This window comes from Schistocerca gregaria, chromosome 3, assembly GCF_023897955.1.
Source record: "Schistocerca gregaria isolate iqSchGreg1 chromosome 3, iqSchGreg1.2, whole genome shotgun sequence".
NCBI classification, from domain to species: domain Eukaryota; kingdom Metazoa; phylum Arthropoda; class Insecta; order Orthoptera; family Acrididae; genus Schistocerca; species Schistocerca gregaria.
In genome coordinates, this window is record NC_064922.1 from 19,012,533 (window position 1) to 19,028,726 (window position 16,194).

Genomic DNA, 16,194 nt, shown 5'->3' on the forward strand with positions numbered 1-16,194 from the left:
CATGCAAGTGGAATAATTCCCAACCGGCAGAGGTGTGTAGGCAGATACAAGCGAACGATTAGCATCCACAATTGCGCCGATTTCACGTAAATCCCACTGCACGTTCCCATTCTTTGCGTGCAGTCGGCTGTTACTGGTGTTGCTGGTTGTGACTGCTGATAACAGATGCCGTAGCAATCAATTCATGGAGTGAGTTGTATGTTTTGCGATAGTCTGTCTCTGACAAGGAAGCACAGGTGATATAGGTGCGAACACAGGAAGCTTGCAGCCCCTCGCTGCCTGCAGACACAGAGCAGCCACACTAGAAGAGCGGCCTAAGCCGTAGGCGAAATGTGCTCATTCGCTTTGGCGCGACGTCGAACTATAAATAAGGCTGTCACTAGCGTGAGCGTTGCGTGAGCGTCGTGTAAAGTCGGAGAAGTCATCTGCTTGTGTGATTGCCAAGTTTGGGGAGCGTTTCGTAGTACGATCAGTGCAAAGGGGACGCGGAAACTTATTGTGTCCCAGTGTTTTGCAGTTGGACGACAAGAGTTTTACGCAGTAGCAAAGAGCGAGGCACTGAGTTGGCATGAACAATGGAGAGCACAATGGGGCTATAATGTGCTTGTTACCTCAGGTGCTGTGTGATTGTCGACAAGGAGTGAAATGGACCAATTTGTGACCGCCCTTTCAATTTAAGACGTTCAAAACAGACGGAATTTGCATTCGTAATACCAGAGCATCGAAACTACTTGGAACTCTTGTGTATATGAACGTGTCCGCGCCTTTGTATTCTGGTACCTTCGCCGCTACAAACCAACCAACCATCGTGTCCGTGCACATCAGAGTCGCAAAGAATGGAGAATAGCCAGGCTTGGTCGTGTGTGTAGCTGTAGCTCAGTTGGCAGATCGTTCGCTTAGCGTGTGAACGGTCTCGGGTTCAAGCCCCGGCTCCTCCATGTTTTGTGGCAGTGCATGGTAAGTGTTGGTCGCGGCGAACATAAACGCACGCAAGAAGTTTCAAAACCAGGGTCACAGACTGATATGATGTATACTGTCATAAGGAGAGCAAGATGTAAGTGTGTGGACCGGCTGTTATCGTGGTGTCATCGAGTGCAGATCTGTCTTAGGTATCACGGCTTAACGTCATTGAAGTCTAGAGGTGGACAACACGTTCGTCTTACTCAGAGCGGTGTCTGAACTCTATTTTCGACGTTATGCGTGCCACTTTCATTGTGGCCAACTACGATTCGATACAGAATGCACGAAACCTGAAAGACACCCTCACTGATACATAGAGAGTAGTGTTTGTCTGCGGAATAATGGGAGTGCAAGTGTCTGTGACGTTGATATGACTGTATGTAGCACTACTAGTTATCGGGGGGGTGGGCGTAGCTCAGATGGTAGAGCGCTCGCTTAGCGTGCGAGAGGTACTGGGATCGATACCCAGCGCCTCCAGAATTTTTAACACACCTACATGCGCACCTTGCCATGCAAGTGGAATAATTCCCAACCGGCAGAGGTGTGTAGGCAGATACAAGCGAACGATTAGCATCCACAATTGCGCCGATTTCACGTAAATCCCACTGCACGTACCCATTTTTTGCGTGCAGTCGGCTGTTACTGGTGTTGCTGGTTGTGACTGCTGATAACAGATGCCGTAGCAATCAATTCATGGAGTGAGTTGTATGTTTTGCGATAGTCTGTCTCTGACAAGGAAGCACAGGTGATATAGGTGCGAACACAGGAAGCTTGCAGCCCCTCGCTGCCTGCAGACACAGAGCAGCCACACTAGAAGAGCGGCCTAAGCCGTAGGCGAAATGTGCTCATTCGCTTTGGCGTGACGTCGAACTATAAATAAGGCTGTCACTAGCGTGAGCGTTGTGTAAAGTCGGAAAAGTCATCTGCATGGGTGATTGCCAAGTTTGGGGTGCGTTTCGTAGTACGATCAGTGCAAAGGGGACGCGGAAACTTGTTGTGTCCCAGTGTTTTGCAGTTGGACGACAAGAGTTTTACACAGTAGCAAAGAGCGAGGCACTGAGTTGGCATGAACAATGGAGAGCACAATGGGGCTCGAGATGTGCTTGTTACCTCAGGTGCTGTGTGATTGGGGACAAGGAGTGAAATGGACCAATTTGTGACCGCCCTTTCAATTTAAGACGTTCAAAACAGACGGAATTTGCATTCGTAATACCAGAGCATCGAAACTACTTGGAACTCTTGTGTATATGAACGTGTCCGCGCCTTTGTATTCTGGTACCTTCGCCGCTACAAACCAACCAACCATCGTGTCCGTGCACATCAGAGTCGCAAAGAATGGAGAATAGACAGGCTTGGTCGTGTGTCTAGCTGTAGCTCAGGTGGCAGATCGTTCGCTTAGCGTGTGAACGGTCTAGGGTTCAAGCCCCGGCTCCTCCATGTTTTGTGGTCAGTGCATGGTAAGTTTTGGTCGCGGCGAACATAAACGCACGCAAGAAGTTGCAAAACCAGCGTCACAGACTGATATGATGTATACTGTCATAAGGAGAGCAAGGTGTAAGTGTGGGGACCGGCTGTTATCGTGGTGTCATCGAGTGCAGATCTGTCTTAGGTATCACGGCTTAACGTCATTGAAGTCTAGAGGTGGACAACACGTTCGTCTTACTCAGAGCGGTGTCTGAACTCTATTTTCGACGTTATGCGTGCCACTTTCATTGTGGCCAACTACGATTCGATACAGAATGCACGAAACCTGAAAGACACCCTCACTGATACATAGAGAGTAGTGTTTGTCTGCGGAATAATGGGAGTGCAAGTGTCTGTGACGTTGATATGACTGTATGTAGCACTACTAGTTATCGGGGGGGTGGGCGTAGCTCAGATGGTAGAGCGCTCGCTTAGCGTGCGAGAGGTACTGGGATCGATACCCAGCGCCTCCAGAATTTTTAACACACCTACATGCGCACCTTGCCATGCAAGTGGAATAATTCCCAACCGGCAGAGGTGTGTAGGCAGATACAAGCGAACGATTAGCATCCACAATTGCGCCGATTTCACGTAAATCCCACTGCACGTTCCCATTCTTTGCTGGTTGTGACTGCTGATAACAGATGCCGTAGCAATCAATTCATGGAGTGAGTTGTATGTTTTGCGATAGTCTGTCTCTGACAAGGAAGCACAGGTGATATAGGTGCGAACACAGGAAGCTTGCAGCCCCTCGCTGCCTGCAGACACAGAGCAGCCACACTAGAAGAGCGGCCTAAGCCGTAGGCGAAATGTGCTCATTCGCTTTGGCGCGACGTCGAACTATAAATAAGGCTGTCACTAGCGTGAGCGTCGTGTAAAGTCGGAAAAGTCATCTGCATGGGTGATTGCCAAGTTTGGGGAGCGTTTCGTAGTACGATCAGTGCAAAGGGGACGCGGAAACTTGTTGTGTCCCAGTGTTTTGCAGTTGGACGACAAGAGTTTTACACAGTAGCAAAGAGCGAGGCACTGAGTTGGCATGAACAATGGAGAGCACAATGGGGCTCGAGATGTGCTTGTTACCTCAGGTGCTGTGTGATTGTGGACAAGGAGTGAAATGGACCAATTTGTGACCGCCCTTTCAATTTAAGACGTTCAAAACAGACGGAATTGGCATTCGTAATACCAGAGCATCGAAACTACTTGGAACTCTTGTGTATATGAACGTGTCCGCGCCTTTGTATTCTGGTACCTTCGCCGCTACAAACCAACCAACCATCGTGTCCGTGCACATCAGAGTCGCAAAGAATGGAGAATAGCCAGGCTTGGTCGTGTGTGTAGCTGTAGCTCAGTTGGCAGATCGTTCGCTTAGCGTGTGAACGGTCTAGGGTTCAAGCCCCGGCTCCTCCATGTTTTGTGGTCAGTGCATGGTAAGTGTTGGTCGCGGCGAACATAAACGCACGCAAGAAGTTGCAAAACCAGCGTCACAGACTGATATGATGTATACTGTCATAAGGAGAGCAAGGTGTAAGTGTGGGGACCGGCTGTTATCGTGGTGTCATCGAGTGCAGATCTGTCTTAGGTATCACGGCTTAACGTCATTGAAGTCTAGAGGTGGACAACACGTTCGTCTTACTCAGAGCGGTGTCTGAACTCTATTTTCGACGTTATGCGTGCCACTTTCATTGTGGCCAACTACGATTCGATACAGAATGCACGAAACCTGAAAGACACCCTCACTGATACATAGAGAGTAGTGTTTGTCTGCGGAATAATGGGAGTGCAAGGGTCTGTGACGTTGATATGACTGTATGTAGCACTACTAGTTATCGGGGGGGTGGGCGTAGCTCAGATGGTAGAGCGCTCGCTTAGCGTGCGAGAGGTACTTTGATCGATACCCAGCGCCTCCAGAATTTTTAACACACCTACATGCGCACCTTGCCATGCAAGTGGAATAATTCCCAACCGGCAAAGGTGTGTAGGCAGATACAAGCGAACGATTAGCATCCACATGCAAGTGGAATAATTCCCAACCGGCAGAGGTGTGTAGGCAGATACAAGCGAACGATTAGCATCCACAATTGCGCCGATTTCACGTAAATCCCACTGCACGTTCCCATTCTTTGCGTGCAGTCGGCTGCTACTGGTGTTGCTGGTTGTGACTGCTGATAACAGATGCCGTAGCAATCAGTTCATGGAGTGAGTTGTATGTTTTGCGATAGTCTGTCTCTGACAAGGAAGCACAGGTGATATAGGTGCGAACACAGGAAGCTTGCAGCCCCTCGCTGCCTGCAGACACAGAGCAGCCACACTAGAATAGCGGCATAAGCCGTAGGCGAAATGTGCTCATTCGCTTTGGCGCGACGTCGAACTATAAATAAGGCTGTCACTAGCGTGAGCGTCGTGTAAAGTCGGAAAAGTCATCTGCATGGGTGATTGCCAAGTTTGGGGAGCGATTCGTAGTACGATCAGTGCAAAGGGGACGCGGAAACTTGTTGTGTCCCAGTGATTTGCAGTTGGACGACAAGAGATTTACACAGTAGCAAAGAGCGAGGCACTGAGTTGGCATGAACAATGGAAAGCACAATGGGGCTCGAGATGTGCTTGTTACCTCAGTTGCTGTGTGATTGTGGACAAGGAGTGAAATGGACCAATTTGTGACCGCCCTTTCAATTTAAGACGTTCAAAACAGACGGAATTTGCATTCGTAATACCAGAGCATCGAAACTACTTGGAATTCTTGTGTATATGAACGTGTCCGCGCCTTTGTATTCTGGTACCTTCGCCGCTACAAACCAACCAACCATCGTGTCCGTGCACATCAGAGTCGCAAAGAATGGAGAATAGCCAGGCTTGGTCGTGTGTGTAGCTGTAGCGCAGGTGGCAGATCGTTCGCTTAGCGTGTGAACGGTCTCGGGTTCAAGCCCCGGCTCCTCCATGTTTTGTGGTCAGTGCATGGTAAGTGTTGGTCGCGGCGAACATAAACGCACGCAAGAAGTTGCAAAACCAGCGTCACAGACTGATGTGATGTATACTGTCATAAGGAGAGCAAGATGTAAGTGTGGGGACCGGCTGTTATCGTGGTGTCATCGAGTGCAGATCTGTCTTAGGTATCACGGCTTAACGTCATTGAAGTCTAGAGGTGGACGACACGTTCGTCTTACTCAGAGCGGTGTCTGAACTCTATTTTCGACGTTATGCGTGCCACTTTCATTGTGGCCAACTACGATTCGATACAGAATGCACGAAACCTGAAAGACACCCTCACTGATACATTGAGAGTAGTGTTTGTCTGCGGAATAATGGGAGTGCAAGGGTCTGTGACGTTGATATGACTGTATGTAGCACAACTAGTTATCGTGGGGGTGGGAGTAGCTCAGATGGTAGAGCGCTTGCTTAGCGTGCGACAGGTACTGGGATCGATACCCAGCGCCTCCAGAATTTTAAACACACGTACATGCGCAACTTGCCATGCAAGTGGAATAATTCCCAACCGGCAGAGGTGTGTAGGCAGATACAAGCGAACGATTAGCATCCACAATTGCGCCGATTTCACGTAAATCCCGCTGCACGTTCCTATTCTTTGCGTGCAGTGGGCTGCTACTGGTGTTGCTGGTTGTGACTGCTGATAACAGATGCCGTAGCAATCAATTCATGGAGTGAGTTGTATGTTTTGCGATAGTCTGTCTCTGACAAGGAAGCACAGGTGATATAGGTGCGAACACAGGAAGCTTGCAGCCCCTCGCTGCCTGCAGACACAGAGCAGCCACACTAGAAGAGCGGCATAAGCCGTAGGCGAAATGTGCTCATTCGCTTTGGCGCGACGTCGAACTATAAATAAGGCTGTCACTAGCGTCAGCGTCGTGTAAAGTCGGAAAAGTCATTTGCATGGGTGATTGCCAAGTTTGGGGAGCGTTTCGTAGTACGATCAGTGCAAAGGGGACGCGGAAACTTGTTGTGTCCCAGTGTTTTGCAGTTGGACGACAAGAGTTTTACACAGTAGCAAAGAGCGAGGCACTGAGTTGGCATGAACAATGGAGAGCACAATGGGGCTCGAGATGTGCTTGTTACCTCAGGTGCTGTGTGATTGTGGACAAGGAGTGAAATGGACCAATTTGTGACCGCCCTTTCAATTTAAGACGTTCAAAACAGACGGAATTTGCATTCGTAATACCAGAGCATCGAAACTACTTGGAACTCTTGTGTATATGAACGTGTCCGCGCCTTTGTATTCTGGTACCTTCGCCGCTACAAACCAACCAACCATCGTGTCCGTGCACCTCAGAGTCGCAAAGAATGGAGAATAGCCAGGCTTGGTCGTGTGTGTAGCTGTAGCTCAGGTGGCAGATCGTTCGCTTAGCGTGTGAACGGTCTCGGGTTCAAGCCCAGGCTCCTCCATGTTTTGTGGTCAGTGCATGGTAAGTGTTGGTCGCGGCGAACATAAACGCACGCAAGAAGTTGCAAAACCAGCGTCACAGACTGATATGATGTATACTGTCATAAGGAGAGCAAGATGTAAGTGTGGGGACCGGCTGTTATCGTGGTGTAATCGAGTGCAGATCTGTCTTAGGTATCACGGATTAACGTCATTGAAGTCTAGAGGTGGACAACACGTTCGTCTTACTCAGAGCGGTGCCTGAACTCTATTTTCGACGTTATGGGTGCCACTTTCATTGTGGCCAACTACGATTCGATACAGAATGCACGAAACCTGAAAGACACCCTCACTGATACATAGAGAGTAGTGTTTGTCTGCGGAATAATGGGAGTGCAAGGGTCTGTGACGTTGATATGACTGTATGTAGCACTACTAGTTATCGGGGTGTTGGCGTAGCTCAGATGGTAGAGCGCTCGCTTAGCGTGCGAGAGGTACTGGGATCGATACCCAGCGCCTCCAGAATTTTTAACACACATACATGCGCACCTTGCCATGCAAGTGGAATAATTCCCAACCGGCAGAGGTGTGTAGGCAGATACAAGCGAACGATTAGCATCCACAATTGCGCCGATTTCACGTAAATCCCACTGCACGTTCCCATTCTTTGCGTGCAGTCGGCTGCTACTGGTGTTGCTGGTTGTGACTGCTGATAACAGATGCCGTAGCAATCAATTCATGGAGTGAGTTGTATGTTTTGCGATAGTCTGTCTCTGACAAGGAAGCACAGGTGATATAGGTGCGAACACAGGAAGCTTGCAGCCCCTCGCTGCCTGCAGACACAGAGCAGCCACACTAGAAGAGCGGCCTAAGCCGTAGGCGAAATGTGCTCATTCGCTTTGGCGCGACGTCGAACTATAAATAAGGCTGTCACTAGCGTGAGCGTCGTGTAAAGTCGGAAAAGTCATCTGCATGGGTGATTGCCAAGTTTGGGGAGCGTTTCGTAGTACGATCAGTGCAAAGGGGACGCGGAAACTTGTTGTGTCCCAGTGTTTTGCAGTTGGACGACAAGAGTTTTACACAGTAGCAAAGAGCGAGGCACTGAGTTGGCATGAACAATGGAGAGCACAATGGGGCTCGAGATGTGCTTGTTACCTCAGGTGCTGTGTGATTGTGGACAAGGAGTGAAATGGACCAATTTGTGACCGCCCTTTCAATTTAAGACGTTCAAAACAGACGGAATTTGCATTCGTAATACCAGAGCATCGAAACTACTTGGAACTCTTGTGTATATGAACGTGTCCGCGCCTTTGTATTCTGGTACCTTCGCCGCTACAAACCAACCAACCATCGTGTCCGTGCACATCAGAGTCGCAAAGAATGGAGAATAGCCAGGCTTGGTCGTGTGTGTAGCTGTAGCTCAGGTGGCAGATCGTTCGCTTAGCGTGTGAACGGTCTAGGGTTCAAGCCCCGGCTCCTCCATGTTTTGTGGTCAGTGCATGGTAAGTGTTGGTCGCGGCTAACATAAACGCACGCAAGAAGTTGCAAAACCAGCGTCACAGACTGATATGATGTATACTGTCATAAGGAGAGCAAGGTGTAAGTGTGGGGATCGGCTGTTATCGTGGTGTCATCGAGTGCAGATCTGTCTTAGGTATCACGGCTTAACGTCATTGAAGTCTAGAGGTGGACAACACGTTCGTCTTACTCAGAGCGGTGTCTGAACTCTATTTTCGACGTTATGCGTGCCACTTTCATTGTGGCCAACTACGATTCGATACAGAATGCACGAAACCTGAAAGACACCCTCACTGATACATAGAGAGTAGTGTTTGTCTGCGGAATAATGGGAGTGCAAGGGTCTGTGACGTTGATATGACTGTATGTAGCAATACTAGTTATTGGGGGGGTGGGCGTAGCTCAGATGGTAGAGCGCTCGCTTAGCGTGCGAGAGGTACTGGGATCGATACCCAGCGCCTCCAGAATTTTTAACACACCTACATGCGCACCTTGCCATGCAAGTGGAATAATTCCCAACCGGCAAAGGTGTGTAGGCAGATACAAGCGAACGATTAGCATCCACATGCAAGTGGAATAATTCCCAACCGGCAGAGGTGTGTAGGCAGATACAAGCGAACGATTAGCATCCACAATTGCGCCGATTTCACGTAAATCCCACTGCACGTTCCCATTCTTTGCGTGCAGTCGGCTGCTACTGGTGTTGCTGGTTGTGACTGCTGATAACAGATGCCGTAGCAATCAGTTCATGGAGTAAGTTGTATGTTTTGCGATAGTCTGTCTCTGACAAGGAAGCACAGGTGATATAGGTGCGAACACAGGAAGCTTGCAGCCCCTCGCTGCCTGCAGACACAGAGCAGCCACACTAGAAGAGCGGCATAAGCCGTAGGCGAAATGTGCTCATTCGCTTTGGCGCGACGTCGAACTATAAATAAGGCTGTCACTAGCGTGAGCGTCGTGTAAAGTCGGAAAAGTCATTTGCATGGGTGATTTCCAAGTTTGGGGAGCGTTTCGTAGTACGATCAGTGCAAAGGGGACGCGGAAACTTGTTGTGTCCCAGTGTTTTGCAGTTGCACGACAAGAGTTTTACACAGTAGCAAAGAGCGAGGCACTGAGTTGGCATGAACAATGGAGAGCACAATGGGGCTTGAGATGTGCTTGTTACCTCAGGTGCTGTGTGATTGTGGACAAGGAGTGAAATGGACCAATTTGTGACCGCCCTTTCAATTTAAGACGTTCAAAACAGACGGAATTTGCATTCGTAATACCAGAGCATCGAAACTACTTGGAACTCTTGTGTATATGAACGTGTCCGCGCCTTTGTATTCTGGTACCTTCGCCGCTACAAACCAACCAACCATCGTGTCCGTGCACCTCAGAGTCGCAAAGAATGGAGAATAGCCAGGCTTGGTCGTGTGTGTAGCTGTAGCTCAGGTGGCAGATCGTTCGCTTAGCGTGTGAAAGGTCTCGGGTTCAAGCCCAGGCTCCTCCATGTTTTGTGGTCAGTGCATGGTAAGTGTTGGTCGCGGCGAACATAAACGCACGCAAGAAGTTGCAAAACCAGCGTCACAGACTGATATGATGTATACTGTCATAAGGAGAGCAAGATGTAAGTGTGGGGACCGGCTGTTATCGTGGTGTCATCGAGTGCAGATCTGTCTTAGGTATCACGGCTTAACGTCATTGAAGTCTAGAGGTGGACAACACGTTCGTCTTACTCAGAGCGGTGCCTGAACTCTATTTTCGACGTTATGCGTGCCACTTTCATTGTGGCCAACTACGATTCGATACAGAATGCACGAAACCTGAAAGACACCCTCACTGATACATAGAGAGTAGTGTTTGTCTGCGGAATAATGGGAGTGCAAGGGTCTGTGACGTTGATATGGCTGTATGTAGCACTACTAGTTATCGGGGGGGTGGGCGTAGCTCAGATGGTAGAGCGCTCGCTTAGCGTGCGAGATGTACTGGGATCGATACCCAGCGCCTCCAGAATTTTTAACACACCTACATGCGCACCTTGCCATGCAAGTGGAATAATTCCCAACCGGCAGAGGTGTGTAGGCAGATACAAGCGAACGATTAGCATCCACAATTGCGCCGATTTCACGTAAATCCCACTGCACGTTCCCATTCTTTGCGTGCAGTCGGCTGCTACTGGTGTTGCTGGTTGTGACTGCTGATAACAGATGCCGTAGCAATCAGTTCATGGAGTGAGTTGTATGTTTTGCGATAGTCTGTCTCTGACAAGGAAGCACAGGTGATATAGGTGCGAACACAGGAAGCTTGCAGCCCCTCGCTGCCTGCAAACACAGAGCAGCCGCACTAGAAGAGCGGCCTAAGCCGTAGGCGAAATGTGCTCATTCGCTTTGGCGCGACGTCGAACTATAAATAAGGCTGTCACTAGCGTGAGCGTCGTGTAAAGTCGGAAAAGTCATCTGCATGGGTGATTGCCAAGTTTGGGGAGCGTTTCGTAGTACGATCAGTGCAAAGGGGACGCGGAAACTTGTTGTGTCCCAGTGTTTTGCAGTTGGACGACAAGAGTTTTACACAGTAGCAAAGAGCGAGGCACTGAGTTGGCATGAACAATGGAGAGCACAATGGGGCTCGAGATGTGCTTGTTACCTCAGGTGCTGTGTGATTGTGGACAAGGAGTGAAATGGACCAATTTGTGACCGCCCTTTCAATTTAAGACGTTCAAAACAGACGGAATTTGCATTCGTAATACCAGAGCATCGAAACTACTTGGAACTCTTGTGTATATGAACGTGTCCGCGCCTTTGTATTCTGGTACCTTCGCCGCTACAAACCAACCAACCATCGTGTCCGTGCACCTCAGAGTCGCAAAGAATGGAGAATAGCCAGGCTTGGTCGTGTGTGTAGCTGTAGCTCAGGTGGCAGATCGTTCGCTTAGCGTGTGAACGGTCTCGGGTTCAAGCCCAGGCTCCTCCATGTTTTGTGGTCAGTGCATGGTAAGTGTTGGTCGCGGCGAACATAAACGCACGCAAGAAGTTGCAAAACCAGCGGCACAGACTGATATGATGTATAGTGTCATAAGGAGAGCAAGATGTAAGTGTGGGGACCGGCTGTTATCGTGGTGTCATCGAGTGCAGATCTGTCTTAGGTATCACGGCTTAACGTCATTGAAGTCTAGAGGTGGACAACACGTTCGTCTTACTCAGAGCGGTGCCTGAACTCTATTTTCGACGTTATGCGTGCCACTTTCATTGTGGCCAACTACGATTCGATACAGAATGCACGAAACCTGAAAGACACCCTCACTGATACATAGAGAGTAGTGTTTGTCTGCGGAATAATGGGAGTGCAAGGGTCTGTGACGTTGATATGGCTGTATGTAGCACTACTAGTTATCGGGGGGGGGGGGGGGTGTGGGCGTAGCTCAGATGGTAGAGCGCTCGCTTAGCGTGCGAGAGGTACTGGGATCGATACCCAGCGCCTCCAGAATTTTTAACACACCTACATGCGCACCTTGCCATGAAAGTGGAATAATTCCCAACCGGCAGAGGTGTGTAGGCAGATACAAGCGAACGATTAGCATCCACAATTGCGCCGATTTCACGTAAATCCCACTGCACGTTCCCATTCTTTGCGTGCAGTCGGCTGCTACTGGTGTTGCTGGTTGTGACTGCTGATAACAGATGCCGTAGCAATCAGTTCATGGAGTGAGTTGTATGTTTTGCGATAGTCTGTCTCTGACAAGGAAGCACAGGTGATATAGGTGCGAACACAGGAAGCTTGCAGCCCCTCGCTGCCTGCAGACACAGAGCAGCCACACTAGAAGAGCGGCATAAGCCGTAGGCGAAATGTGCTCATTCGCTTTGGCGCGACGTCGAACTATAAATAAGGCTGTCACTAGCGTCAGCGTCGTGTAAAGTCGGAAAAGTCATTTGCATGGATGATTGCCAAGTTTGGGGAGCGTTTCGTAGTACGATCAGTGCAAAGGGGACGCGGAAACTTGTTGTGTCCCAGTGTTTTGCAGTTGGACGACAAGAGTTTTACACAGTAGCAAAGAGCGAGGCACTGAGTTGGCATGAACAATGGAGAGCACAATGGGGCTCGAGATGTGCTTGTTACCTCAGGTGCTGTGTGATTGTGGACAAGGAGTGAAATGGACCGATTTGTGACCGCCCTTTCAATTTAAGACGTTCAAAACAGACGGAATTTGCATTCGTAATACCAGAGCATCGAAACTACTTGGAACTCTTGTGTATATGAACGTGTCCGCGCCTTTGTATTCTGGTACCTTCGCCGCTACAAACCAACCAACCATCGTGTCCGTGCACCTCAGAGTCGCAAAGAATGGAGAATAGCCAGGCTTGGTCGTGTGTGTAGCTGTAGCTCAGGTGGCAGATCGTTCGCTTAGCGTGTGAACGGTCGCGGGTTCAAGCCCCGGCTCCTCCATGTTTTGTGGTCAGTGCATGGTAAGTGTTGGTCGCGGCGAACATAAACGCACGCAAGAAGTTGCAAAACCAGCGTCACAGACTGATATGATGTATACTGTCATAAGGAGAGCAAGATGTAAGTGTGGGGACCGGCTGTTATCGTGGTGTCATCGAGTGCAGATCTGTCTTAGGTATCACGGCTTAACGTCATTGAAGTCTAGAGGTGGACAACACGTTCGTCTTACTCAGAGCGGTGCCTGAACTCTATTTTCGACGTTATGCGTGCCACTTTCATTGTGGCCAACTACGATTCGATACAGAATGCACGAAACCTGAAAGACACCCTCACTGATACATAGAGAGTAGTGTTTGTCTGCGGAATAATGGGAGTGCAAGGGTCTGTGACGTTGATATGGCTGTATGTAGCACTACTAGTTATCGGGGGGGGGGTGTGGGCGTAGCTCAGATGGTAGAGCGCTCGCTTAGCGTGCGAGAGGTACTGGGATCGATACCCAGCGAATCCAGAATTTTTAACACACCTACATGCGCACCTTGGCATGCAAGTGGAATAATTCCCAACCGGCAGAGGTGTGTAGGCAGATACAAGCGAACGATTAGCATCCACAATTGCGCCGATTTCACGTAAATCCCACTGCACGTTCCCATTCTTTGCGTGCAGTCGGCTGCTACTGGTGTTGCTGGTTGTGACTGCTGATAACAGATGCCGTAGCAATCAGTTCATGGAGTGAGTTGTATGTTTTGCGATAGTCTGTCTCTGACAAGGAAGCACAGGTGATATAGGTGCGAACACAGGAAGCTTGCAGCCCTTCGCTGCCTGCAGACACAGAGCAGCCACACTAGAAGAGCGGCATAAGCCGTAGGCGAAATGTGCTCATTCGCTTTGGCGCGACGTCGAACTATAAATAAGGCTGTCACTAGCGTCAGCGTCGTGTAAAGTCGGAAAAGTCATTTGCATGGGTGATTGCCAAGTTTGGGGAGCGTTTCGTAGTACGATCAGTGCAAAGGGGACGCGGAAACTTGTGGTGTCCCAGTGTTTTGCAGTTGGACGACAAGAGTTTTACACAGTAGCAAAGAGCGAGGCACTGAGTTGGCATGAACAATGGAGAGCACAATGGGGCTCGAGATGTGCTTGTTACCTCAGGTGCTGTGTGATTGTGGACAAGGAGTGAAATGGACCAATTTGTGACCGCCCTTTCAATTTAAGACGTTCAAAACAGACGGAATTTGCATTCGTAATACCAGAGCATCGAAACTACTTGGAACTCTTGTGTATATGAACGTGTCCGCGCCTTTGTATTCTGGTACCTTCGCCGCTACAAACCAACCAACCATCGTGTCCGTGCACCTCAGAGTCGCAAAGAATGGAGAATAGCCAGGCTTGGTCGTGTGTGTAGCTGTAGCTCAGGTGGCAGATGGTTCGCTTAGCATGTGAACGGTCTCGGGTTCAAGCCCAGGCTCCTCCATGTTTTGTGGTCAGTGCATGGTAAGTGTTGGTCGCGGCGAACATAAACGCACGCAAGAAGTTGCAAAACCAGCGTCACAGACTGATATGATGTATACTGTCATAAGGAGAGCAAGATGTAAGTGTGGGGACCGGCTGTTATCGTGGTGTCATCGAGTGCAGACCTGTCTTAGGTATCACGGCTCAACGTCATTGAAGTCTAGAGGTGGACAACACGTTCGTCTTACTCAGAGCGGTGCCTGAACTCTATTTACGACGTTATGCGTGCCACTTTCATTATGGCCAACTACGATTCGATACAGAATGCACGAAACCTGAAAGACACCCTCACTGATACATAGAGAGTAGTGTTTGTCTGCGGAATAATGGGAGTGCAAGGGTCTGTGACGTTGATATGACTGTATGTAGCACTACTAGTTATCGGGAGGGTGGGCGTAGCTCAGATGGTAGAGCGCTCGCTTATCGTGCGAGAGGTACTGGGATCGATACCCAGCGCCTCCAGAATTTTTAACACACCTACATGCGCACCTTGCCATGCAAGTGGAATAATTCCCAACCGGCAGAGGTGTGTAGGCAGATACAAGCGAACGATTAGCATCCACAATTGCGCCGATTTCACGTAAATCCCACTGCACGTTCCCATTCTTTGCGTGCAGTCGGCTGCTACTGGTGTTGCTGGTTGTGACTGCTGATAACAGATGCCGTAGCAATCAGTTCATGGAGTGAGTTGTATGTTTTGCGATAGTCTGTCTCTGACAAGGAAGCACAGGTGATATAGGTGCGAACACAGGAAGCTTGCAGCCCCTCGCTGCCTGCAGACACAGAGCAGCCACACTAGAAGAGCGGCATAAGCCGTAGGCGAAATGTGCTCATTCGCTTTGGCGCGACGTCGAACTATAAATAAGGCTGTCACTAGCGTCAGCGTCGTGTAAAGTCGGAAAAGTCATTTGCATGGGTGATTGCCAAGTTTGGGGAGCGTTTCGTAGTACGATCAGTGCAAAGGGGACGCGGAAACTTGTTGTGTCCCAGTGTTTTGCAGTTGGACGACAAGAGTTTTACACAGTAGCAAAGAGCGAGGCACTGAGTTGGCATGAACAATGGAGAGCACAATGGGGCTCGAGATGTGCTTGTTACCTCAGGTGCTGTGTGATTGTGGACAAGGAGTGAAATGGACCAATTTGTGACCGCCCTTTCAATTTAAGACGTTCAAAACAGACGGAATTTGCATTCGTAATACCAGAGCATCGAAACTACTTGGAACTCTTGTGTATATGAACGTGTCCGCGCCTTTGTATTCTGGTACCTTCGCCGCTACAAACCAACCAACCATCGTGTCCGTGCACCTCAGAGTCGCAAAGAATGGAGAATAGCCAGGCTTGGTCGTGTGTGTAGCTGTAGCTCAGGTGGCAGATCGTTCGCTTAGCGTGTGAACGGTCTCGGGTTCAAGCCCCGGCTCCTCCATGTTTTGTGGTCAGTGCATGGTAAGTGTTGGTCGCGGCGAACATAAACGCACGCAAGAAGTTGCAAAACCAGCTTCACAGACTGATATGATGTATACTGTCATAAGGAGAGCAAGATGTAAGTGTGTGGACCGGCTGTTATCGTGGTGTCATCGAGTGCAGATCTGTCTTAGGTATCACGGCTTAACGTCATTGAAGTCTAGAGGTGGACAACACGTTCGTCTTACTCAGAGCGGTGCCTGAACTCTATTTTCGACGTTATGCGTGCCACTTTCATTGTGGCCAACTACGATTCGATACAGAATGCACGAAACCTGAAAGACACCCTCACTGATACATAGAGAGTAGTGTTTGTCTGCGGAATAATGGGAGTGCAAGGGTCTGTGACGTTGATATGGCTGTATGTAGCACTACTAGTTATCGGGGGGGGGGGTGTGGGCGTAGCTCAGATGGTAGAGCGCTCGCTTAGCGTGCGAGAGGTACTGGGATCGATACCCAGCGAATCCAGAATTTTTAACACACCTACATGCGCAC

The 16,194-nt window shown here is 49.5% G+C and overlaps 6 non-coding genes across 6 annotated transcripts; all 6 read left to right on the forward strand.

Annotated features, from left to right (window-relative positions):
* The first annotated feature begins 1,363 nt into the window (after nt 1–1,363).
* Trnaa-agc (transfer RNA alanine (anticodon AGC)) lies at nt 1,364–1,437 on the forward strand. Its single transcript has one exon. It is a non-coding gene; the product is annotated as a tRNA-Ala (tRNA).
* Nucleotides 1,438–2,823: 1,386 nt separating this feature from the next.
* Nucleotides 2,824–2,897, forward strand: Trnaa-agc (transfer RNA alanine (anticodon AGC)). Its single transcript has one exon. It is a non-coding gene; the product is annotated as a tRNA-Ala (tRNA).
* Nucleotides 2,898–7,240: 4,343 nt separating this feature from the next.
* On the forward strand, nt 7,241–7,318 carry Trnaa-agc (transfer RNA alanine (anticodon AGC)). Its single transcript has one exon. It is a non-coding gene; the product is annotated as a tRNA-Ala (tRNA).
* Nucleotides 7,319–8,704: 1,386 nt separating this feature from the next.
* Nucleotides 8,705–8,778, forward strand: Trnaa-agc (transfer RNA alanine (anticodon AGC)). Its single transcript has one exon. It is a non-coding gene; the product is annotated as a tRNA-Ala (tRNA).
* A 2,925-nt stretch (nt 8,779–11,703) lies between these two features.
* Trnaa-agc (transfer RNA alanine (anticodon AGC)) lies at nt 11,704–11,776 on the forward strand. The gene has a single exon. It is a non-coding gene; the product is annotated as a tRNA-Ala (tRNA).
* A 2,851-nt stretch (nt 11,777–14,627) lies between these two features.
* Trnad-auc (transfer RNA aspartic acid (anticodon AUC)) lies at nt 14,628–14,701 on the forward strand. The gene has a single exon. It is a non-coding gene; the product is annotated as a tRNA-Asp (tRNA).
* Nucleotides 14,702–16,194: the final 1,493 nt, after the last annotated feature.